Source organism: Syngnathus scovelli, chromosome 18, assembly GCF_024217435.2.
Source record: "Syngnathus scovelli strain Florida chromosome 18, RoL_Ssco_1.2, whole genome shotgun sequence".
In the NCBI taxonomy this organism is placed as follows: domain Eukaryota; kingdom Metazoa; phylum Chordata; class Actinopteri; order Syngnathiformes; family Syngnathidae; genus Syngnathus; species Syngnathus scovelli.
Genome location: NC_090864.1, coordinates 8,320,482 through 8,346,366, shown reverse-complemented (window position 1 = coordinate 8,346,366; position 25,885 = coordinate 8,320,482). Strand labels below are relative to the sequence as shown.

The 25,885-nt window shown below is 40.8% G+C and overlaps 1 long non-coding RNA gene across 1 annotated transcript in view; it reads right to left on the bottom strand.

Moving 5' to 3' along the window:
• Positions 1–25,885, bottom strand: part of LOC125985767 (uncharacterized) — a 68,337-nt gene that overhangs the window by 18,423 nt on the left and 24,029 nt on the right. Inside the window, exon 2 of the long non-coding RNA XR_007487435.2 lies at positions 15,254–15,354. This is a non-coding gene — a long non-coding RNA (uncharacterized lncRNA). The remainder of the gene's footprint in view (positions 1–15,253; positions 15,355–25,885) is intronic.

Sequence of the window (25,885 nt, the reverse complement as noted above, 5' to 3'; positions counted from 1 at the left end):
ATTGATGTTGTGTTTCACATTTTTCCTCAGCGCTGTGTGTATTTTAAGTCTGCGGTGTATTTCAAGAAACAAACAACAAGCACGGAGGCCTTGCGGACACACAACACATACTTCTTTGTTGTAACATGTTTTTTTTTTTGTCAACTCATTGCAAAGTTCCATATTTAAAAAAAGAAATTCTTTATCCTCAAATCCTTAAAATGCACTTTTATAAAAAACACAGCGTCATCAGTATTCCAGTTTTTGATATAGTTCCTGAAGTCATGGTCTGATTAAGACTAAGCACAAATTGGCTGTGGCTCATGCAGTTTTCTTTTTCCCTCATAATTTTAATTCCACAAGGCCACTTCTACTGTACGTTCCAGGAGCATTTCTTGCTCACCTAGAGGACAAAGAACTTTTTATGCAACAAAAAGAGTGGAGAAATAAATTCAAAGTACATTACTCCACCATGGAACCGCTCTTGGAAAGTGCCGTGAACTGTAAATACAAGTAATTTAAAATGTTACTCATTGAGCACCAGATAAATTCCAAAGTTTCTAAGTAAGCTGAGTGGAACTCCAACTAGCAAAGCAGATGTGCCACATGGTATGTTCTCATTTGTTTCTGACGTTCTCTTACAAAGATGAACTAACCAGGATTGCCTGCCTGTCCTTTTACACCCATATGTTATCGAAAGAAAAGTCTTGGAGCACCGGGGTGGACTTTTTGCTACTTCATGAATAGTAGAGATTGAAATTTGTCAGGGATACGTGAAATTAAACAAATGATGACATTTTCCAAGAATCTCTATCGACTGGCAGTTTTAAATTTGATGCTATGAAACATACAACATAAAGGCAGGAGCGAAATCCTTGTCGGAATCCTATGTCAGCACCACTTCACGCTCAGTCTAGTGTTTATCTTCATCTCTGGCTCCATCGCCACTCTTGTGCAAGTTCCTGTTTCTCCCAGGCTCATTGCTAGCATTGCAGAGTCCTCAAAACTTTACTGAAATAAAGAAAACAACTTGAGGGGTGTTGTGAAGACGAATCGGCGAAACTAGCCAAAGAGAGGATGACTTTTATTTTCAAACCGTGTGTGTGTGTGTCTTCTTCTCTCAGCCAGATGGCCTCCCACTACCATTGTTCTGGAATGCTTACTGGGACATCAAACCGGCGCTTTCGGCTGAAAGCCCAGCTATCATTCAGACCTATAGCCTTGCCGGTTGTCCCTGTCTGTTCTGTGATGAGACTTGACAGCAGCCTGTAGGCTGTCATTGCATTCCTGCACAGCTGCTCTTAAATCACAAAAGGGATGAATCAAGTGTTGTTTTTTTTTCTCGTCCTAGGCTGGAGCAAGTGTACGACGACGTCTAAGACCATGTGGTCTTATGTATAAATCATTCCAATTCTCCATCACTTATCAATTTTGATGTAATGATGTGTTTTTGCGCATAAACGAGCACACTTGACACCAGTCGGGTCTATTTTCCATTTCCTGTAATTCTCCAGAGATCTGACGTCGTATGTCAACATTGTGCAACGTATTGAGTCTGATAAGGAAATGTTGAGCCAATTTGACTTGACTGTTGAAGTGGTTTGGAATCATCACCAGGCCGCCGGGACATATCAAATATCTGGTGGAACATCTGAATTGTTGCTTTAGTGCCTAAGAGAGCTGAAACATTAGAGGAGACACATTATCTTGATTCTTAAGTAGCTTTAATATTGTGTATGTAGCGTCAAAAGTGAAACTGCTTTGTTTTCTTACTGGTCAGTCAGTAAAGTCGAAAAAGCCGCAAAAAAATGTTAAGGCCGTAAACGTACAGTAAAATATAACGTTTAAATGTTGACGCTCAATCCCCCGGCTTCCACCGTGTGACTTTTGTCTTCTCAATCCACCCACTACCTTGACGGCCGGCCATGCATGTCTCTTCAGACCCAAACATCTAACCATGGATCTGATAATTGAAAAAACAAATCTGCAAGGATGAGCACAGGTAATAAACCAGATGAGATGTCACTTATCAGAGCCGGATACAGACTGATACAGAAGATCTGGAGGGGAGGGGCGGGGAAGGGGGGGGGGGGGTCGTATCATCCGGTGTCTGAACGGTGCACATGGGCATGCTTGGGGCCGGTTCACATCCACATGTTAGCACACCCACACCTGTGTAAACCCCATGTGAAAACCTGGCATGGTAGCAAAAAGGGGAGGGGGGGGGGGGGGCGATTTACTGCTGTGTGTCTTTGTTTGAAATGTCAAGCCGCAAAAAGAGAAGAGAAAAAGGCGTACGTTTGTGATACTCGGATGAAAGACTTCCAAGCAATATGGAATATCAAATGTTGGTCATACCCTACTTGGACTTGGAGAAGATTGGACAGAAAAGGACAACATGTTGGTTTCTCTTGCGGCTCTTAATGGCAACAACTCACATCGCCTGTTCAACTGACCTCCAAATATCAGCCTGAGATTTTCTTTCTTACACTTCTTTTCAAATGATAGACTTCCAAATTTATGCTTCCTGTTAAATGCCCCGCAAACCGTCTCTCCGGGATTATCGGGTAACAGGACAAAACCCAGAGATGGCGTATCAAAGTATTTCTAAGGAGGATTGTTTTTCAAGTCGGCCGCCACTCTAAATGACCACTATTGAAGTTGAGGTTGAAGACTTGGATGAAACGTATTTTGGTCTCGGGTTGCAGCTAATGGAAGGCCAATTTATTGCCTAACATAAAATGACATTGCACCTCCGCCCTGGCTGCACTCACACAGCAGGTGACAGCTCAAGTCAACACTGCCTTAAAGACAACGAGACACAATGTGACTAATATAAAAATCTCTCCAAATAAAATGGTCATGAATACTGCTGGGATGTCTCCAACTATTTCAAAATTGCCTGAATGAGGAGGACGATTTTACAATAACATTGTAAATGTATTACAGTGATTAATAGAAGAGAAAGGAAAGTATGAATAGCTGGAATTTACTGGAGATGCTCAATTTTGGCTCCATTTTAGGGTATTTATTTATTAGCTTAGTCTGTCCCGCATGTTTTTAATATCAGTCCGCCACTGTTAAGATGTTTTAATAGCTCACAGACAGAGTGGAAAATGTGATGCTTTCGGACGAGCAAAACACAGCAAAGACGTGATACATCGTCGGATAACTCCCGTCTGTCATCTGTGTTGAGATATGGAACAAGATGCATTAAGAAGGCAACATGGGGGACTGCTCTCTGTCTTTCTTTGCCTGCTTCCCACCCTCCCCGTGCTTTAAAACATCACAGCGTTGAAATGACGGATGATGCTGTAGCAGGTCAAAGATGTTAACTGACTAAAGAGTCGGCCGGCGTGTCGTCGTGACACTGTGTTCCGTTCTTTTCGTATTACTTCTGTTTCTTAACGTTCACCATATTCCTTCAAGTTCATTTGTATTTCATGACGTGATGGAATCTACTTCAGATGCAGCGCCTTGATTGTTGTGACTTTTCGGGGTCTCCCATAACCCCCCCCCCCCCCTCGTCTTTAGCTCTGATGAACCTCTAGTCCCTTATTCCCCTACCACCAGGGTCTTTAGTCAAACACATTTATCTGCCTCTGTCAACATCTGCCCGACTACATAAAGGAGGACACTGAATCATACCGCTCAAATTATGTTATGTTAATAAAAATTTAAGCCTCAGCATAAATCTAGCCCTATCTTAACGTCAAAAAGCTTATTTGCTTATATGATAAGTCTTGCGCAATATTATGAATTACATATCTCTACACTTTAGTCAAAACTCTGTTATATTTACTATATTCTTAGCTCAGCCATTTTTTTTTTCACGTCACTCCAATCCAACATGCTGTTCCCGTGACTGAAGTGTGTGTACATAGTATGACTACGATACCTATCAGTATGAGCTCATGTATGGCAATCTTAACATGTAGCTATGATCCCACCCGATGGGGGATGTGCGTGTGATTTTTGAAGTCTCGCTACCGCCTACGAACGTGCGCACACACTTCGGTGTGTGTTTTCCCTTGGCCCCTGCTTCTGTAGTCTTGATCCAAGCTGAGTACAGACAGATCTTTGTCTACAGGACAGTTAACCCTTCTTCTCTGTACACTCACAATACATATATCCAAAGAAAAAGTCATAAATCAAAGTACAGACTGAGTAGCATGGGTTAAGCTTTACTACAGAGCAACTTGTCTTAGAAGTACCGGACATTAATCATGGATGGACTCCAGCTCACTTAGAACATCCACCATTGGTCAATTTTACTTATGGAGCACTTTAAAAACAACCACAGCTGCATACAAAGAGATTTACAGACATAAATAACCAAAACAAAGTTCCAAATCTTAGTAAATCAGACCCTTAAGTGTTTTTTCACTCCTTGTTTGGCTAACTTTTCGGTAACGTTTACCTTAGCAACCAAAGCCAATGTAAATAACAAGGCGAGGATTTCAAAACACACTTGCCTTTGAATGTCGTCTCTGTGTGACAGAAACTCTATCACTCTTAATTATATCTCAAACGGTCCATTCCGATGGCGAGGATATCAATCAGGTCTTTTAAACCCCCTTCGTTCCATTCTTTTAGTCTGACCTTTTTCCTTTTTCTCACACGTGAATAAACAACTTTTGAGCATATTATCCACCCCTTCAACACGACTAATATCGACAGTGATTAAAGTTATTATGCCCAACTGTTTCCGTCAGCTCTTCTGGTGGGAAGTGGAAGATCCAGAAGAATGTTTTGGACTTTGACTAATGTGCACTGAGGTTCAAAACTCAAACAGTGTTGTGGCACTTCAGAATCTGGTCCCTCCCGCCGAAGAAAAGCAGTTACCTGCTGATCCAGCGCCGCAGACTGAAAAACGATCGGTAGCGGAGCTGGAGGCCTTAAATTAGAGGTCGATGCCAGGAATGTACGAGTAGGTTTATTTAGTCAAGCATAGTGATCTGTTTTTCTAAGATCCCTATTATCTTTGATGAACACGAACATATGTGGGCTCTTACGGCAATGGATGCTTAAAAACAAGAGTGGTTTCATTTCAGATTGCGTAATCCCCTCTCAACAATAATATCTAAGATATTTTGCTGTACCTGCGGGTCAATGGTCACATTCCATGTGCTATCTATTAGCATACACGACTTCCGAGAACATTTGTAGAAGGAATTAACCGCGGTTCGGTTACGGGTTGTTCGCTGTGGCTATGGGGGAGCAATGTCAAATTTAAGGAAGTGCCATCGATGAGAGGTCAAGATGTTAGGCCTGATGGATAATGTTCAGTGGAAGCAGTAGGTAGGGGGAGGAAAGGTTGAAATTGGAATGCTCAATAATTCTTCAGCGCGGAAGCACTTTTACATTTGCTGTAAAATAAATGGGTCGTCAATAATTAAAACGGCTGATATGGCAGATGAATAATTTTAGTGTAGTTTTAATATAAATTGAATTAATTTGCGAAAGCGAATTGTGAGTTTGTCTCCTGCTCTCATCTGCTCTCGGTTAACATCTTGAACGATGGACGCTCTCGTGCCATGAAACACACACTCCTCCCTCTCTCGCCGTATCCTTCTGTTCTTCCTTTCTTTCTCTCCACTTTTGTCTGGCACATGTAGTGGAAGATGGTTTTTTACTCACCCCCCCCCACCCCTTTTTCAACCACGGAAAAAGCCCCACGCGTCCAGCTGCATCTCGCTCCGGCCACGGAGTTGTTAAATAGTTTGAAAAATGAACGTCTCAATGGCATCATTCTTGTCTGCGCCCCATGTCATTTTTTTTTTTCCATGTCTACTTGTTAACTTGTGAAATATTTGAGGTGTCTGAGAACTTCATTACGCCGAGCATGCCAATAAACAGCGCAGAACATCTTTTCTCTGATCTCCAGCTTGCCCTGGAAAGCATCAGTATTGGAAAAGGTTTTCCCCTTCTACAAGTACTTGTAAGTGGTGCCCGAGGATGGAGCTTGGTAGCTCTCTTGAGTGACTCAAATTTGACTTATTAGAGTCAATTTCAAAATCTATCAATCAATGTGCCGCAGTCAAAGTGATTGCTTCTTGATGAAATATTCCATTTACTGTTCTAAAAAAAAAAAAAAAAATCGTGTATATCTGATAATCTACTGTGGTATCCATACCAAAACCATTACCATACATGCTTTTGAGGCTCTCGCCTGTGTAAAGCCAGCCCACAACCTTGAAGTTGTAAGCGCACCAAAACCAGACACACTTACTCTGAACTTGGCCATGAGTATTTTCAGACAGTCTAGGCTTGATGTCTGCAAATGACTTCCTTTTCTATCCCGGCCTCTGTTTCTCTTTCATTGTAACATGTCTTTAAAAACAGGAGCTGCATCACCGGCAATCATCAGCATCTGATCATCTCCATGAACTCTCCGAATTATTCCCAGTTTTGCCTTTTTTCTTTGTGTGGATCTTAATTTGAGGTGAACACTCCACCAGTCAAGTCCACGGGACCCCATCTTTCATCACCTCACTTTGTTGTGTGCTGAGGCCCCGCCCATCTTTCATGTGAGCCGGACATGTCTCGGTCCCTGTTGCCTTTTTTTTCACTTTGTGGTTTTCACCCTGACCACCACCTTGGCTCCAAGCCGGTACACTCTTCTCACCACACCCCGGGGAAATTCGTACACACCTAAACCATTCGGAGTTCCTTCCTCCGACATGTGCCGTATAGGGTTGCGTGAATTCCATAACGTGGCTTAGAGGAATTCTTGTTGCCCTTCGCATACCCCGTTGCGGGCACTTCTTGACTTCTTGCGACCATAACGTCAAGCCACCGTGTGATTCGTATCCGCCTGAGTGCAACCATTTTCATTTTCACAGATTGCTGTAGCTCCTGAGAACATGCATCGGTTAAACCCGAGATTTCAGATTTAATCTTGATTCTATAGTCTATATATTTGTGAGTAGAGGATAGTGCCCACAGTCTCAACTTGACCGCTGATCTGATGTGAGAACATTATAGGCTGTCAAGCCCATTGTGGCTGACTCTGTTCCTCTCATTTGGTTGTTCTCAGAGCTCAGTGACGTCGATGTTAATAGCAGATTTGTCGATGCTTGCCGCATGTGCCATGCCGTTTTCACATTTGTTTTGTGTTGACGTGTTCAATGTGACCTGCTTGGTCTGTGCTCTCGTCACTGTTGGAATTCTCCCACTCAGTTCATCTTATAAAGTCCTCTTCATAGCACGCAATCTTTTGTGCTCCACCTCTCCATTTTTCATCTGCTTTTGCTATCAGCTATTTCTTCACCATGCTAGTTCATTTTTTTTTTGCTGAAATGACTCAATTTGATTTTTCTGCTTTAAAATCAATAATCCCAATTAAAATGAAGTGAAATGCGATTAAATCAGTCCACCCATTTTTTTGGGGGGTGAACAATAGCAATGTATTGTATATAAATAAAAAAATTAAATTTATTGTGGGATAAACTAAAACACAATAAGTCGGAGTGTTCCTCGTGTGCCTTTAGGACATTGGCTCACAATTGCTGCTTAGCTTTTGTGTGGGCGTCTGGACGTGATTTTTGGCCTAGTCCAATGTTCTAATTTGATTTTGTGTGTTTCACTGTTTGCATCATACAATAAATGTCTGAAAGCGCGCCGACGACTTTTCTTTTTCCATTAACTAAAGCGGCACCATAGTTGATACATTCTTTTTAACACAAAGGAAAAATTGTAACTTCAAAAACTCCTGCAATGGATTAATACCATTTCCATTATTTTTTCTTAGAAATTCAAAGTGAAGGTCGCTCAGCCTCTGTAAAGATCGTGTTCCAAGACTCCACTGTGAGCTACAGGCTAACGTTGCAAAAACCAATTCTTAAATAGTCAGTCCTAACATTCCAGAAACTATATTTTTATCTACATTGATTCTCATGTTCCAGACAAAAAAAAAGCAAAGGCATGTGTGTCTCAGTTTTTCTGAAATAAAAACATTCAAGTACTGGAAAGCAATCAGTCATGTACTTTGATGTTTTTTTAATGAAGAAATATCGTCAATTCTTGCATTTGTGACATTGAAACCGCACCAGAAGTGTGCTACCGTGCTATTTAAAGGATGCCAATGGCTTTGGTCATTTTAGACTGAAGGCTTAGAGATTCTGGCCTGCTACGTTCATGAACGAACACAATCAATGCAATTAAAGTTGATTGTGTGTGATTCAAATGCAACGTCGATGCCATGGTACACGTTGCCTTGCATGGCTCCGGCTAATTTCATTCAACAAAGCACTCACGCTGGATACCGGCGGATCAGCTGGATTAGCCATTATGGACCTACAAATAACATTAGTTCCGAGCTATGGCAGTTGCAGATGACATAGCCAGCGTTATTATTGTAAAAAGTCCAAGTGGATGATTGATGTCTGTGGATTTTCTTAATGAGGGAGATGATAATTGTGAAAAGACAGGAAAGTCTTTTGATCGATACGCTTTGTGATGAACTTGGAGTACTTTTTTCCATGAATGGCCGTCATTGGAATGAACTATTGGCAATTTGACATGCCATGCTTTTCTCATCTGTGGTTCGCAGGCTCGCTAGCTCCCTCTCTGACACAATTAGGGCAGTTGAATCACTACGTCTCTCATTCCATTTGCCTGGAAGTCTTTACACGCAAACAGGTTGCAGACTGTCCTGTTTGGTTGAATCGAATTACACGACATGATATTTTAGCGTGCCAAATATATATACTATGCATAATGTCTATGTTGCCTGTTTACATCAGAGTGTGGAAAGCACGAGAGGGAAGGTAATGACACAAGCAGAGAGCAGCTAATGAGATTAAAACAGGCAGCACACATGTTTGTGTTTTATAGATCAACTCTTGCTTTCAAAGCAATACATCTTTTGCTTGATGGATTAGACCTTGGTGAAATGGGAACATACTCGAAAACAGAGAGCTGAGTAATGTTGTTTTTCGTACTTGCTACCTTTATGCTTCCGTCCATTATCTTTTCACGTAATACTCAAATCGGACTCTTATACATCTATGCTACTCCACGTCCGAGGAATTTCCCAGGTCCTAATCTTACATCCCTCGAAAATAAAACGTCTTCCTTCCATCGTTACGGCAGATACACACCTCTGCTCTTTTCCACTCAGCGTCGGGAAAGCCCGAGGCTCCCAAAGCTGAATGCGGGCATTGTTTCCCGTTGGGCCGGTGCGCCTGCTTCCTAACCTACTTTGTAAATGAAAAGTGACACGTAAAAGTGCTGTTTTCGTTTCTCAGGATAACTACAAGGAAAACACTAAACAATCTCTCAACAGAGATAGACCTCTCTCCATGACACAACAGTCTCTTTGCATGCACTTTGTTTATGCTGGACTGCTCGCCTGGCTCGGTCACGCTTTTAGCGAGCGGAGGATGACTCGGCTCACTTTACATGATGATTCATGGGAACAGTATGGAAAGTAATAGACACACCTTGGTCAGACATTACTAACAGATTTACACACTTGTATTCGCCGACACTTCAGAAGGTTGAAGTGGCTTCTTAAGTGGGTGTTCATAGCAGCTGGGTAATAGTTTGCTTTAACATTAAGCTCGGTGCTAGAAGACAAATGGACGTAAGCTGCTGTGTCGCAAGGACGTCTGCGTTACATTACCTGGCAGCCTCTCCTGGAATCCCTCCGGCTCACTGTAATTATCATAATAATGACCCACAATTTTCCTTTTTCTCAGTATACTTGTTAATTACTAGCAGAAGGTCAAGTCCAGGGTTAAGGAAATAAAAACGGGAAACCAGAGCCCGGTTCGGTGCGAGCGGGAGTTGAGCTATGAGGAAAGTGAAGGGGAGGTGATTTACTTTTATTAGTTGCAATCAGAACTCATTTCATCAAACAGATGGAAATGCATGCAGCAGGTCTTTTTGTGGCGACTGGCTTTTTTTTTTTGCATTGCATCATCTGGTTAGAAAGTTCAGAAGGAATCATTTCACCAATGGTGTTCTGCTGATTCCAAGGAAGTATACAAGGACCCCAAACCCTAATTTTCTTTTTTTTTTTTAGTTAATGAGCAATGGGTGGAAGGTTGCAATGCCATCACAGTAAGGTAAAATGAAATGACACACTCCCAACACCAGATATGATTGGACATAATTGTAATTTAATGTCCAGGAGGCCCGTAACCACTTTGTATTTGGTTTTTCCATGGTCGACATCTGGTGTGAAGAATGCCAACATGTGTTTCCACTACGCTAGTATTTATACCTCTATACATAGTGGTCAACACAGCAGTCGGCACGAGTTTATTGTCGCCGTTACACTTTTGCTGTTAAGTGACATCATGTCAAAACACGTCGGCGTCGTTGCCCGTGCCGCTTGCGTTTGTTTTGCCTTGTCGCTCTCAATTTAAAGGGAAGGAACGTGTTTGTCAAATGCCATAGTGTTAGGCAGAGTTCATAGGGTGATGTTTTGAGCTGGTCGTTATGCGCCACAAGCCAAATGGAGCGCCGTGCTTAATTTTGCTTGCGGCTTTCGGAGTCATAGAGAGGCTTTAGTTGTGGTATTGGATGAGGTAAGACGAGACTGTATGAGGAGATTTGATGTTCCGCTACTCTTTTCAAGAAAGGCCACACATAGGAAGCACCGAAATGCGTGATGAGCTAAAATAACAATCCGAGTCGTCACGTGCGCTCCATTTTCAAAAGTTTTGGGACAAACATTGAACCCAGTGAATATAAAGATTAAGCACTCAAAACCCGACCAATATTACCACTCGATGTATAAGCAATGCAAGAATAAAGCAGCTACATATGGAACTGATTCTTCGACTAGCTGACCACAACGAGACAGCCCGCCACAATCCAAGATAAACTATTCTCGCCTTCTTTGGACCGAGAGTTTGTGTGTATTCATCTCTCTGCCCGCCACCCCTTGTGATTTGCTTTTTGAAGCCTTTTTTTTTCTGTTCTTGTATCTTGGAACTGCTTTAACAACGGGAATCGGTCCCAGAATATCTTCTGGTATATATTTTGCTTCTCCTTTTCAAAGAAAATTTTAGAATGGAGCCACTTGCTGTTTAAGTGGCGTCTCATTTGTAATTGCTAAAATAGCACGCCAAATTCAGCAGGCGTTGTAATTTTAATCAGGTTTTTTTGAGGTTTTATAATTGCATCATTTGGTTGTAAAACTTAAAATATCAGATGGGATTTGATTTTGATGAGTTTAGAATAGATATATATACAGTAGATAAGTATAGCTGTATTTCATTAAGCCATACATTCATTTTCTGACTCGGGTCTACCCCCTAAAATGATCGCCAGCCATTCACAATATTTTATTAATCCCATGAGGGCAATTAGGAAAGGAGTATATACATTTTTTTTGAACAAAGCAACAACTTCTCATTAGTATTTATGTATCGCTACATGCCCACAGGGGACGTCGATGGCAAGTTTAGAAAGTCAAAGTTGGACCCCTGCTGTCTTCCAAAACATTTGTCAGCCCTCCAAGAGAGGTCGACTCTTGTGAGAACACTTTTGCTGTTTTTTTTTTATATATAGTTCTCATATTTATGATTTTATATGTGCATACTATTTTCTTTGTGCAGTATAATTTTGAAGAACTATCATTTATGTAATTTCTATTGTCATGGTTTCGACCTTTTGTCTGTCATGTCCTCCCCTTGTTGTAGTTTGGGATCTATTAACCTTTATGTATATGAAAATCTTTCAAGACAAATTTATAGATATCCACGGAGAAGTCTGACAGTTTTACCTTTTTCCATTTCTAAAACACATTCATTTACTTATCCTAAAATAATAATGGCCATATATCTTTTTGCTTTTTAAATCTCCCTTTGCCACTGCATTTGAGTTTCTTTTTTCATAGCAGACATTTGGCTACCATATCTATTCTGAGTTCAGCCTGCTTCTTGCCAGATTATGATCCACATAATCTTCCCTCCCTTCATAAATCCCCCAACCTTCCCCTTTTTTGCCTTACCGGCATGTCCTCCCCGCATGTTGTAATGCATTAAGTCAGATGTAAATCACATGTTGAGATGAGCTTTTAAAAAGCTCCTTGTAGAGAGTTGTGAAGTGTCAAAAGGAAAATAAGTTGGTAAATGCGTCCACTGATAACAAGGTTTGTTTTTCTTTCTGGTGAAAAAAAACCCGACCTAAAGTGCAGTAATAAAATGGCCCACTGGCTTTCCAAAGAACTGAGTTCATGACCCAAGCTGTTCTTGTTTGTATTCCAAATGTCTAGCTCTATATTCACTTGCAATAAAAAATGTCAAAGCAGTGTTCTTGCATATGTAGTGGATCTTCACACCATATGTGAGCATTCCTGCTACGTATGCAGAGCACGTCTCGAGACGGCCCGTTGTTACTACCGAGTCTGTCTTCAATTCTGCATCTGTTATTCAGCTGCCACTGGAGAGCCCAGCGGAAACAATACAAATATGCAACTGGGTATCAGTCAGCTGTTAATGAACCGATAAAAAGCCGAGAGAAATGTTAAAATGTCAAAAATTACCGATTATATAGCTGCTTTAACTCACGTGATGGGGTAACCCTGATACGAGGCTCTGGTACCTTGCCCTTACTTTAACCTGTTCCACTGATTTCTCCAACCTCTCAAGTTAGGCCAATTATTCTATTAGGAGCAGAAACGTCTGCAAAGCACACCAGTGTCTTTTTGCTGATGTCTTTTCTCGTTTCCGTCTCTGCACCAATCGCAAGGCCTTGAGGAAACCATTATCTAGGAGGAAAACCATTAGGTGTTGAATAGGTTGTGAAAACAACTAGGATGACATGCTAATGACGATGGCAAAGTGGCACAAACCAGAGGCTCCTTTGGTCCTATAAGTGTTTTTTTTTTTTTTTTTTTTTCCTTCTGTTGCCATCAGTAGTGAGGCACTTTCTATTGCTGAAATATTCTTTTTGGATAATGAGAATAACACGAAGGAATGGTTTTATGCTTGCAACCTACACATGTGGTATCTGAACCTCTGACCCTGAAGAAAGATCAGAAAAATGGATCTGGGTGAGCAATAATCCATCCGGCAGAAGATAGAAAATATAACAGTAGAAAGACAAACAAATAAGCAGACGCACCAATTGATAGATTGATAGATCATATAAAATAATCATTACCCTCTCTAGTTCACTGAAGCCATCCCCGAGTTTATTTCAGGAGGACACAATTAGTCTGCTCACTATTTTTTTTTTTAGTACTGGTCACTCGATAACCATATTGAATTAATTAAATCGTGCGATTAGGGTTATTGTGGCTGAACAGATTGAACTTGATGGAAACTATCTTTTATTGGTAAGCATTGTCTTTTGTGACAAGCTCTGCCTTGCGTCCACCGTTCAAATACGTCGCCTCTGTTTCAGCTCAATTTCTAGGCCAAAATAGCACTCTTTCATGATGGCTAAAACGTTCCTCCACTTATCCAGGAATCTGGGACACCCATCTCTGTTCTCAAACTCAACACTTGTCTCGCTTGGAGTCTTTCTTCTTTGTGCAAAGAAAGACAACCTGTAAAAGTTTTGCGTGCTGTACAAAAGTTACCTCGCTTGTACGCAGGATCAATATCTGTTTGGAAATTATTCCAACTTAAACAACCTGTACTGCATACTTCTCTGTATTAGCTGTCATTTTATATATATATCACAACACTGCCAAATTTCTCCTACTTCAAATTCCCGCACAGTGTCTGGCCTGAAATGACTAATGACACAAAAACGATAGCCCTGATACAGATCCATCTTGGACAACAAGTGGATGGAAAATCGCAAATCAGTGTGCGCTTGGGCGGCCACACTTGATATGTAACACAGAACTCGGGAGGCTCGTGCAGATGCGGTTCTTTGGCACCGTCCAAGCAGCAGGCTCGAATGTAAAACCCACGTGTACACGGGAGTGTAACACCTCATTTTTAAACAATCAGATTCGAACCACTTCCACTCACCATCCTTCATTTTTACTCCTAATTTAAAAGAATTAAGTTGTTGGCTTTTTGATGCATAGGTTCTGTTTTTTATCTTTTTATTGCCCCCATGTTGTCATGAAAAAATCTTATTGTGCTTTTTTTCCCCTTTTTCCTTTTTATTCTCTAAACAGTGTATCCTGAAGATTCACTTTGCCAAGACCAGTTGCAGTACGGATTTCTCCGAGCTGACAAGCATGATGTATATTGTTTCCTGTGATACATTTCATAGAACAGACGGCATACTGTTGATAACTGACAAGCAGGAAGTCACAAATGGCAAAAATGAGGAATGGACAACTGCCTACGCACACATACAGCAGCTCTGCAATATTTTGTTACACCAGTTACATTTAACTTTACGCCGTCTCGTCATTGTAAGCATATTTTTTAAACCCAAAAACCTTTTGCCATCCGTTTCCAGAGTAGAAGCACCTGTGGCTAAAGCCAAACTGCGGACGTGGATTTAAATTCCCACACTAAAAATCCATTGGATAAGTAAAATGAATATAAATTGGCTTTGAATAAATGTAGACAGAAACAGTGCAAGGGTTATATTCAGTTGTGGATGTAAGCCTGTGGAGCAGTGGCGGTTTAGTCCAAAGAGCCTCGGAGGGACAGCTCGGAAAGGGCCAAATCAAGTTCGGCCTTGGGGTAATAAACTAGTCTAATCAAAGCATACCGCTGAGACCCCTTTGGTTGCCATGCCAAGAATAGAGGCGATGATTGAGGAGGGGGTGGCCCTCTTGATAACACAATATTGATCTTGGCAATGCTCTCATCAATTCATGCTACTTTCTTTGATGGATTTTTTGGGTGATGAAACTATTCTTGGATTATTGTTTTAAATTGCTGATATGACTTAAATTCGGATTAGAATAAAAGTCGTCTCGGTTCTTAGCTCAAAGGAACCTCAACGAGCACTTATTTTTGCCAACCAAATTCATGAGACCTTACAGATGACCTGCATCCACCCAAAAAAAAAAAATACTGTAAGCCAATGTCTGAAATATGATAACCACTCTTACAATTGTGTCTGCTTCAAATTGCAAGGATTGAAGTATCGTCATAAAATTTTCTCAAACTCCTCACAGAACCTAACCTAAGTTTAACTGGGCACTGGCAGGCATTGATACAAATTGGAGAATGTAATGGTTATTCTTAGTCTGTCTCCGCTGTGGCTTGAATTGGCCTTGGAGGGATTTTGGGTTCAAGGGACAGCTTATTTGGTATATTTTTTTTAGGAGATGTCCGACATCACTGATGTGGACATTGCAGTGGACAATTGAGTCAACCTATCCGATAAGACTTACCCTCATCCATGAGTTCAATAACCACAGCCCCGTATGCAACCGAGACAACATCCAGCAGTATTGCGGGTGAGCCCGATTTCTGTATTCCAGCTGAGATTTAACTGAAATGAGAGAATGAGTAGAAAAAAAAAAACTTGAGTTATAATAACATCTTCGCTAAGCGAGTACTCGCTGCATGGCTTTTCAGCCTGTTGGATGTGGTTTTATGATTTAAAGTTGGCCCGCTTCTAACAGTTTGAAACCCTAGAACCTACAGATGCTTTTGTAATGCTACTGAGGTTGCATTGGGAAATAAAAAAAAAATAAAAAAAAGGACTGGGATTGGATAAGCATTTGTTGTGCTTGGGGTTCTGGTAGTTTTTCTCTTCATATCTTAGTGATGCAATGTCTGTAACATCAATTGCCCAAAAAATGTGCTTGGAGTATGACTTGGAAGCAAGCGGATTCCTGTGCTCGGAGATGCTCCTCGAGCCAAATGATGAGAAGAAAGCACATCCTGAATGGATTAAAAAAAAATGTCCCATGATGCCATCCAATCAGATTGATCTGGGGAGCATTGCTCAGACTCGAGTTTCTATCCAACATGTTAACGGAGCAATAATCGGTCGCGTTTGAAAAATATGCACCAGGAGATTGTGTTTTCCCTATCATTCATCAGATTTTATAAACCAGAAAATCTCTATATCTGCTGTCAAATGGATGCCAAGGTTATGTACATTTAAATTTCCCTGTAAAGGATATAAGCGGCTGTATCTGAAGGCAGGTGCATTTTTTTTTTTAAACACAAATATGTCCTCAGAAGAAGTCAACGAACATAGCTGCTAAAAACGAAGAAATGGAATTGTTTTCATTATCCCACCTTTTTAAACAAGTGAGTTTTTGAAGATCTTGTATGCTAAAGGTAATGTTTCTTGGGTGTGGGGAGGGGGGGGGGGGTGCCAAATGAGAAGATAAACCCAAGGATGAATGGCAGAGACAACATAAGCCTGAGCTTTACTCACGATGGAACAAAGTCGCCTCTAATGATCTAGTGTAACATTATATCTGCTTAGTGGCACGTGCAAATACATTGAGGCTTGTATAAATAATATTTTCCCCAAGTGGTGCCTGGCTGGCAAATACTCTCCCAGATCATTGAGTGAACTCATTATTTGTTGTAAGAAAATGGAAAAAAAAATGATACCATAGTAGTGCTAGCACAGAACTTCAGGAATGCAAAGAATTTTCAATTCAGACAAAATGCTGCCTGTTTCCAAACAAAGCAAATCCAAAAGTCATTTTTATGGATTTCTTGTTCTGTCATTTAAAGGACACCGATGACTTCAGGTGATATAAAATAGTCAATAAACAGCTGTGAGAATGATACATTCCATCATATTAAAATCAGCAGAGGCAATTATGAGTACTTTCCCAGACATTTTATGACTGCCTGTCTGATGGATTTTGTCACCGTAAAAGCCTCGCAACCTTGGCTGACATATATGCTAATGTCGCTGTAAAAGCCCTTTGTAGCCTTTAATGTACTTATTCGATATAAATAATATAAATAATTCCATTTTAGACATAAAGCGGCTACCCGGAACGTTAGCCTGATATCGAAGATATCAAATAAATGGCTTGCCAAGGTTGCCGATTGTTTGTGCCCATCAATAATACATTCACGGAAGCCAAAGATTTCGAAGCCAGTCTTGATGATTAAATATTGGAAGGAGGTCATACTTGAATTAATGGCCACGACTCTGCCTTTGCTGTCATCTTTCTTCCTCAGTTTTCCCCTCTGGGATTGGGATGGGAAATCCATCTGACAGAAAATGTTCCTTTGTAAGGTTTATTATTTTGTCACATACCAATTGGGGTCAAACTAACATTATCTCGTATTTTGTCATTTTTAAATCCAAAACAAATACGATCTGAGCTATCAATTCCTTTATTGGGTGGATTGTGTTTTTTTTTTATCTCACAGTTTTTCTTCCACCAATGTGACGCTGAACATAATTTTTTTTTAATCGTTGGAAGTTTGAACACGAAAGCTTTACCCGTGTCTGAACATGAAGTCGCTTAAAGGACAGTGGCCATCATTCATTCTATTATTTACTGTACATCTACTATTTTTCCGCAATGACATTAGAATAATTGACATGTTGACCTTGTCTTCAAAAAAAAAAAAAGATCTTGTCTGCAATGCACCATGTCTGCTCTCACTAGAGATCATTAGTGATAGATCACGTCATGTCAAGTTTAAGAGGAAAGGCTTGACCTTTGACTTGAAGCACTTCAGTTTGACCAGTCGAAGTTATTCATTTCCTACATACGATGAGCATCTGCTGCAGATCCCATTCATCATTCAAACCATTTTTCTCTTTGGATTCTTTCTTCTTAGCTTTTTTTTTTCTTGTAAATGATTATGTGCTTGATACGTTGCAGTCGCCTTAACTCTTTGAGCAGACTTCTTCAAGTTTTATGGCAGTAGAATTTCTATTTGCCTTTATCTGCCCTAACCTCCAACTCTAATGAGCACAAGTGCAAAAAAAAAAAAATGGATTGATGTCAATAAAAATAGCAAATAATAAGAATTTTGCCTTTGGTTATTGTGCCACTCGCCTAGCTTTTCTATGTGACCTTAAAATGTCTGACATTAAAATGCCATTCATTTCCAATTACTGAGCCTGTTTTTCCAAAAGCCCAGTTACAGTACAACTATAATACAATAATAATAAAAGTTCCTAAATGTGATCTGCAATAGGGTGTTTAATATACGCCAGATACAATCTTGGCTCTCATTGAAAGCAAAGCGACTCGGAAACTGTCTCATCTTCTCCTTTTGTATATTTGCTGCCAACGGACACATGGATGTGTTTAACACTTGCTGTTGTTTTAAATTAAGCCTAAAAGCACGACTCTTTTATTAAGTTTGGGGAACTCATACCATTCTAAGGAAAATGCCGATAAGTCATTACAATTGTGAGTTAACGTTTTGATTCAAACTTTATTTTCCGTCACTTTTTTTTGGTTGAATAGTTTTCAATATTTTTGTGATATTAAATGTCTATTTTGACAAACCCGTTAGTCTCCTTTTTTTATTGTCAAAGTCGGAAGTTTTATTTACTTATTTGTTTGTTATGGAAGCATCCGACTTTTTTTTTTTTAACCAGAATAGCAGCTGTGGGAGCCGTCCTGCACTTGTAGCTACTGTTCAAACACAGACTCCCTGCAGTTGCGCGTTCGAGCGTCTGTGTAACTCAGTGTGAGTTGGTGCTGACAGCACCGGGCCTTGCATTGCTAACGGATCTCCAGACGTTAGCCCCCAAGGTCTCCTGCCTTTGCTTCCTCTTCTCCTTCAGCACGCTTTCTACATTTGGCCACATATGTGACATAATGCACGTGGCCAACAGGCCTAAATATATGTTGTAACAGCCATGAGAATGATTGATGTCTTTAAAAGGTGCGCTTGCACAAATAAAGGAGGAGAAATACAGTTTGGGAGTGTTTGTAAAAAAAAAAATCTTTAGAGTGTTGATGCAAGCGCATGCATTTTTGTTACAATATGTGCCCCCACTATTCTAAAAACAGTAATCTGATTAATATTTGTAGTATAATAGTTAAGCAGCAACATTTACAATCACGGCTCACCGGTTTTCTAAAGCTGAGCCGTGATTGGTTGCGACCTGAGACTTGTGATGTCATTTTCAATCAACAACAAAATGGCCACAAATGCTTGATGAATTCATATTTGAGAAATGAAACATTCAAAACACTGTTTCTGGCCTGCCGAGAAAATATAATAACAAAGAACATTTTGGGGTTGACGTCCACTTTAATGGTAGGAATCAAAGGAGCAGCTTTATATTTCAGACATGGCGTGTTGTGTATGTCAGATGATGAAAGATATTAAAATCTGGATCTTTCCTTACATGACAGGAACATAGCACACTGGTATAAAAAGAAAATCTGAGTCAAAACAAACTCCGTCAAACTACAATCCGTCCTCTCAATGAGACCAAAGCTCCCGTGACATGCCTTAAAACAAAAATCCACGTATAATAAGCAGAGCAGAAAGTTGTAAGAGTTATAAACAGGCTTCTGTGTTCCCTTAAATTATTTTCAAGCTGTATACCGACCACAATAAAATCTTCTTACATGACCAATTCTCATAAAACTCAGCTTTCACATGTTGTGCCAGTCACACTTGACGGACTGAGCCTAACACGCCATGCATGCCATTAGCTTGAAATTCCTTCCGCTACTCCCAAAAAGTGCTCATTACTTTGTATTTATGACGCAAAGAAGTTTGTTCGTGACCAGTCTTTGGGCAAAAATCCCAACAGATAGTCGAAATTTCGGCATTCAGGGACATAGTCGAGCTGACAGGTGTTATTGATTGAAAGGGTAAATGTCCGAGATCATATAAAAACAAGCTGGGCCCGAATGTCTGTTTTTTCCATTTGTGAAGGAATACTATCTCCAGATCTGTCAGCAGTTAAAAAGCATAATCTTGAAGATTTGTAGGATTTTTGTAAATCACCTAGCTGATGGATTTTCTTTTGTCCGGCATGACGCAAATTTAAAGTTACTTCCAAAGTACATGGGTTCAAATGCTAATTTGTAGGGGGAATATTATCGAGATGTTCCATGCAATCTTCTCAGCTCAACACTTACCTTCTTTTTCCATCTCACCTCTCAAGTTAAACCAGTACTTAGGGAATTACCATGACACGAGACTAAAATTGGCTCTAATGGACTTGCGTGAGTGGCAGAAATGATTTCTCTCCACCACTTGCTGCAGTTTATTTTATTTTTTTCTCCTTTTGGCATTTGCACTATCTGTAGCTTCTTATGTTTATGTCCAGTACATATTTGGTTTTGGGGTTTCATCTGCGGGGTTGTATCAGCTCACCTAACCAACATTTTCATTTTGAAATTATAAAGCACTGGATTCATTTTAGATTGGATTGGAAAAAAAAGAAGACTTCACGGCCAAACACGGAATGAACAGAAATACTATCTGCACCCCATGTCTAGGATGTGGGTGATAAGGTCAGGTCTTACACACCTTACTCCCAGCCCAGCGGCCATCCAGATGAAACTAATTAACTCTTGTTCAATGCTGCTGAGAATTGACAGCTAAGGGAAGAAAGGTTGCTGCTGCTTGATGGTTTTCCCAGCCATGCAGGATCACCCCATGCTTGCTCTGAGGCTGAGTGTTAGGTCTGTAACACAGTGGGGATGACCTGACACCTGGTGGGACGTCATAACGGACGATGGGTAGGAGGAACGGGATATCACTAAGTAACTATCAAGGCAATATTTGGTTATTTGGTCATGAAAGCACAATTTATACCCGTTCCCAGAAAATAGTCCAAGGAACGTTCTTTTAGTTTTAAAAGAGAAACTCATGTCGGGCGAGTTGTTTGGAACATCTCTGTATTTGATTCTGTGTTTCCCTCACACACACAAAAACCCAAGTCTGCTTTTATGATAATAGGCTGAGGAACAGTAGTCTCATTGTTTGAAAAACTTGAGCGGTATTGTTTGAACTGGAGCTGGACAGAGTCGATTTTCTGCAAAGAGCTAAAATGTGATTGCTGGGCAGTTTGTTCTGGGACAACTATTTTGAAGAACGCCTTTTCAAATTTCAGCATTTTACAGATCTTAATTGAAGCCTACAAGAGCTCGACTCCTTGAGCAACTTTGCCTGATTATAATGTTTTTAATATCCTTGGCCAATAAAGATGTTTCTGATAACTTTAACTACACAAAATCAGATGAGCCTATTGTGTTAGATTTCACTTGACATTCGGAAAACTTACTCAGCAAATATGTAACACACAGACACACCAAAACATGGTTACCATTTATTGTCGTCTGTGGCCGACATTTTGTCCATATGACAAAATTATTGTCCCACAGCGGATCAGTTTCCTCTCCAGGCTAACAAACTTCCTTCTCGTCCCTGTCATCTTTTTAGTCTCACCCCATCATCCTGTCATTCTCAGAAGAGCTCTTGTGTATCTGAATTGTGTATCTGAATTTCTATTTGTCTATTTATGAAATCAGGAAAATGTAATATAAATGAAATTAATGTAAAATAATATTTTGCACCAACATCCATAAAATGAATTGTGTGCCCCCCAGTTGCAAAATCCTATCTGCACCCCCTGATGTACATTTATAATGCATGTATTTGAACATGTCGAAGAAAAATGTTCAAATGTCATGTTCCTCACTTTGTTGGCCTTGAGTGTCACTCAAGTTGCACTTGACTAAGTTTGAATTTCAGAGAAACCCCACCAGGTCCGTCTATCAACTGCCCCGCAGTGGCTCAGTCAAAAATGCACATTTAGGTAAACAGAGCTGCCACCGTTCATCTTGCAAATGGCCGTTCTGGAAAGAAGTACAGTCAATTCCCGACTGTCTTCTCGCATATGGGCCATCTGCATTCAATTTGAACAATAACAGAAAAATGTTGCTCCTCAAATCAATAATATATTTTAGTTGATCAAGTGCTTTTTGGAGAATCCTTGAACCAATGCAAGGAGCAGTCGTACAGGCTCTTGAATTGTCCACCAGAGTATAGAGGAGCTTGTTTGATGAAGCTCCAAAGAAATCCACCCCCCTTCCACAGCTCATCAGTCGACCAACTCGAGTTGTCTAACCTTCACATTTCCCCTTTCCACAGTGCTCACTTTGATGGCTGTGTGGATTGTGGAGGGGTGGGGGGGTAAATTTGGTGAACTCAGTGAGGAGGAAGTTGCAGAGAAGGTCAGGAAAAGGTAAAAACACTCACTAAGGCTGCAGGGGGAAAGAAATCATTTATACTTCACATTCTATATTGTTATTTGTCTCTTCCTGTTTTCTTTATTGTGTGCTATGACAGATTTGAGATAACAAATCTCCTTAGTTTTTATTATTCAACGTGTTATTATAAAAACGCAAGCTGGCGTGTGAGTGAAGCTCAGCAATGGCTTCTCCAGCTCAGACATGGATACTGACGTTCATCAAATCAAAGCGCACAGTCTGCCTATTTTGCTTTCATTCCAAAGACTCAACTAGTCCAACGTAAGGCCTTCTGTATTTGAAGATTTATGTTAAGTAAAGCTAAACCTTAGTTGCAGATGCTAGCGTTTTATGTTACCTGTGTTATTATCCGGCTCGGTCTCATGAATCGTCCTTTTGGACGATTTTCGTTATGTTTATACATTTATTGCGGCAACTGAAGCCTGAAGTGATGATGAGGGAAAAAAAATGGGCGGAGTCTAAAGAGCAAGTTGTGGTAATGGTAAAAATACAATATAGTTGTTTCATTTGAAATCAAATTTAACCACACCCTACTTTCTGATTTATTTATTTTTTTGCTTCTGTCAAAGCCATCTCAATTAATATACCCGCTCTCAACTGTCACTATTAAACGTTCGGAAACTCAGTCCCGGGGGTTTCAAATCAGTGTCGACCGCAGACGATAGAAAAATGTCTCCTTTGAATGGTTTTGAAAAGCTCTCGCTATGATAGGTTTCCATCGGGTCTTCCATTGGAACATCTTTGCGCAACTTCACATCCAACACATGCGAATGTAAGTAGCAAAACATTGTTTCTCCATCATCGAGCCATACGCCATTGAAATGGAATGTAGTCGTATGTCCAGCAGGGCTTTGAGAGTCCAGCAGCAGCAGTGTCCCTGCTGACCCAGTGGCTAATGACAGTAAGTGGATTACAAGAAGGCCCAGGTCACTGGTCGCTAATATTTAGTCCACTAAAGTTACTTCCATGTGGCAGCCGCTGCACTACAGGGAATCGAGTGCTGAACCTCAAGGTAACTAGACTAGCCAATTTATTCACAGGGAGAGTCATAGAAGTTGATGGCGGCCAAGAAAAAATGACTAGGATTCAATTATTTTTCATTTTTAACTCCGGTGCCAAGTGCGGTGCCTAATAACTGCTTCTGTGACTACTTGAGTGATGTGTTACAATTATGAAATAGCACACGATGGTCTCATGAGGAACTCAAATATTCAGGATTTGTCACCCTGATCAAATAGAATTTATTTACCTTAATGGAAAAAAAAAGTCTGCAGAACTCAATGTGACTTGGCAAATGTCATCATGTCATAAGTCTTGTTATTAACAAGTTTAATGATGAATCGATCTATATTCTGAAAGTGATTATTTATACCGTCATTATTTCCAATGGAGGAGAAATTGTTTTGAAATATGAACAAATCAGAGATTGACGCGACCTGCAACGGAATGTGGTTGACCATAAAAGGTTCCATGAAATAGGATTTGTCATAATACAAAAACGACAGCATCCCCTCCGTTCATTAATTGAATCATGAAAATCTTTTTGTTATAAGGACACCGAAAAGTTCAACAATGCTCTCACGCGAAGCCCTCGAGGAATATTTAAAGGGTCTTTGTCGGTGTCACTTTATGTTTGGTGTGTTCTGGGAAACATCTTGACACGTTCGGTGGAGGAGCTTCTGGAAAATCAAGATCAACGCCATAGGGGGGCTGACAGGGGTCTGGAACCTGACCATGACAGTGGCAGATGTATCCGTTAGACCTGGCCTCCTCAAGACCTAGCCCATGAACCTACATACCCTGCAAACCATGTTTTGACACACTGTCAATCTTTTTTTTTTTTTTTTTTTTTTAATATAGTAGTGGTCGGTCCAAAGGTGTAAACGTGCTGTGGCTGTTTATGTTTCTAATCAACCACTAGTCCAGCCCGCATTTCCCACCTGGGATGTGCGATGAGATCCCAAACGGGATGGAACAAAACAAACAAAATCAAGAGGAAAAAGATTCCATTTGGGCCACATGACTCATGAACAAGAAGGCTTTCCGCTGAGTCCCCCTCACGAGGTCACATCAGGATGTTGGTATATTACATATCGACCAGACAGGAACGCTACCCAGATCAGAGACGGCGGATAGAGGACAGATCTGTCCACGCAACACATTAAACTGTCAAGGTGGCGGTGAGTCACAAGAAAGAAACCATGTGGCGGGGCCCAAGACAAACAAACTGTAAAGTGGTTCACCTTTGCCAACTAATAACAGTTAGCTTAACACTCGAGGGTGATGACTTTGGGATATCTGAAGTGTTTCGGAGGAAATGTAGCACAAGGTCATGAAGAAATGGTGGCTAATAGGGATGCATCTGACAAGCGGCGAGATGTGCTGGGGCTTTTTTAGTCACCCCTGGCTCAAACAGTATGTTAGCAGGTGGGGGGGCGGAGTAAGACCGTGAGGACTTGGAAAGCTGTTTGAGTTTGGCTCCGGACAAAAGAACCTAATGAGTGATGAGCCACTGGGGTTGCTTCATGGCCAGATAGCGGCCATCTCCAAGGATCATCTCCAAACTGGATCCATCTGAGAAGAAGGGAAATGCCCACAGGTTTAAAGTCTGTTTAGCTGTCTGGCACAATGTAGTTCTCCGGGGGGGAACCCGCCTAGAAGCAAAAATCCCGCCATCCGTGCAGACAGACTGATTAGTCTGCCGGGGCTTTATAATTACATTGCAGATGTTGCGCTGGCGAGTTAAACGAATCCTATTGAGAAATTTCATTGCTCAAATTTATCTATGTCAAGAAAGGATATTATTTAGCATTTTCCTTTGGGGTCGCTACTGTTTGGGCCTTCTTGTCATTTGTCCCGGCCGGTCTATGTCGACACCATCTCCTTTGGGGCTTTCCTCCATCCGCAAGCTGCAGTGAAAATCAAATTCTTGGAAACGTCTGAGATTTGAGAGTGATGTTACCAGACACTAAAATGCGTGCTGGCGGTTTTTACTCCCTGGTTCTCCTGTTTTATCGCAATGGCAGCACAGATTTTGGAGTGGCACCAACGTAAAGGTTTCAAGGTGCACCTCCTCAAATGACGAGGCCGGCATCAAGTCCCGACTGAATCGACCACTCTATCTGACTTTCCACTCAACAGCTATCTTCATCTTATTCCATTAGAAGCACCCATGTGTTTGTTCACTTGTTTTCGCTCCGATTCCAAAACCTCCATTCTGCCCCATTTGCCCACTCCTTTCTCACCCCAACCCCACCTTCGTCCTCCGACAGGGGAACAAAAAGCTTCCCCGGAGAGAGGTTAAAATGCAAAAGTCAACTTTTGTTAGAGCTCCTCGGGTTTAACCGAACGAGACACTGCCAAATGTGGAAAGTCTCTCAGACCCCGAAAATAATTACACTAGGGGAGGTGAAGCAAGGGAGACAGATGAGCAAGGGGGTGAAGGAAGGAGGAAAGCAACATGGGGGGAAAGATGTATTTTTTTTAATGGCGCTAAATGTTTGAAAAAGTAGAACCAGCTGTTATCGCAAGATGAGGAGTGGGAGCTGAGGCTACGTCATGGACTGAATCATGTCTGCTCAAAAAGTGTGCTAGAAGTCTTATCTGTTAGATAAATGTGTTTCTTACATTTGTTAAAAAAAAAATCTGGCTTCACCCAAAACCTCCAGAGGGCAGGAGTGCAGACTTCTTGAGGTTACCCTTGAAGATGCAAACCAATCATTAGCGAGAAGAATAAAAACACAAAAGTCAAGCAAAAATAAACCTTAGAAATTCTGGGATAAAATTAAATGATAAGGCAATCATCAATCTTTATCTTATGAATGGAAACAGCAGTGA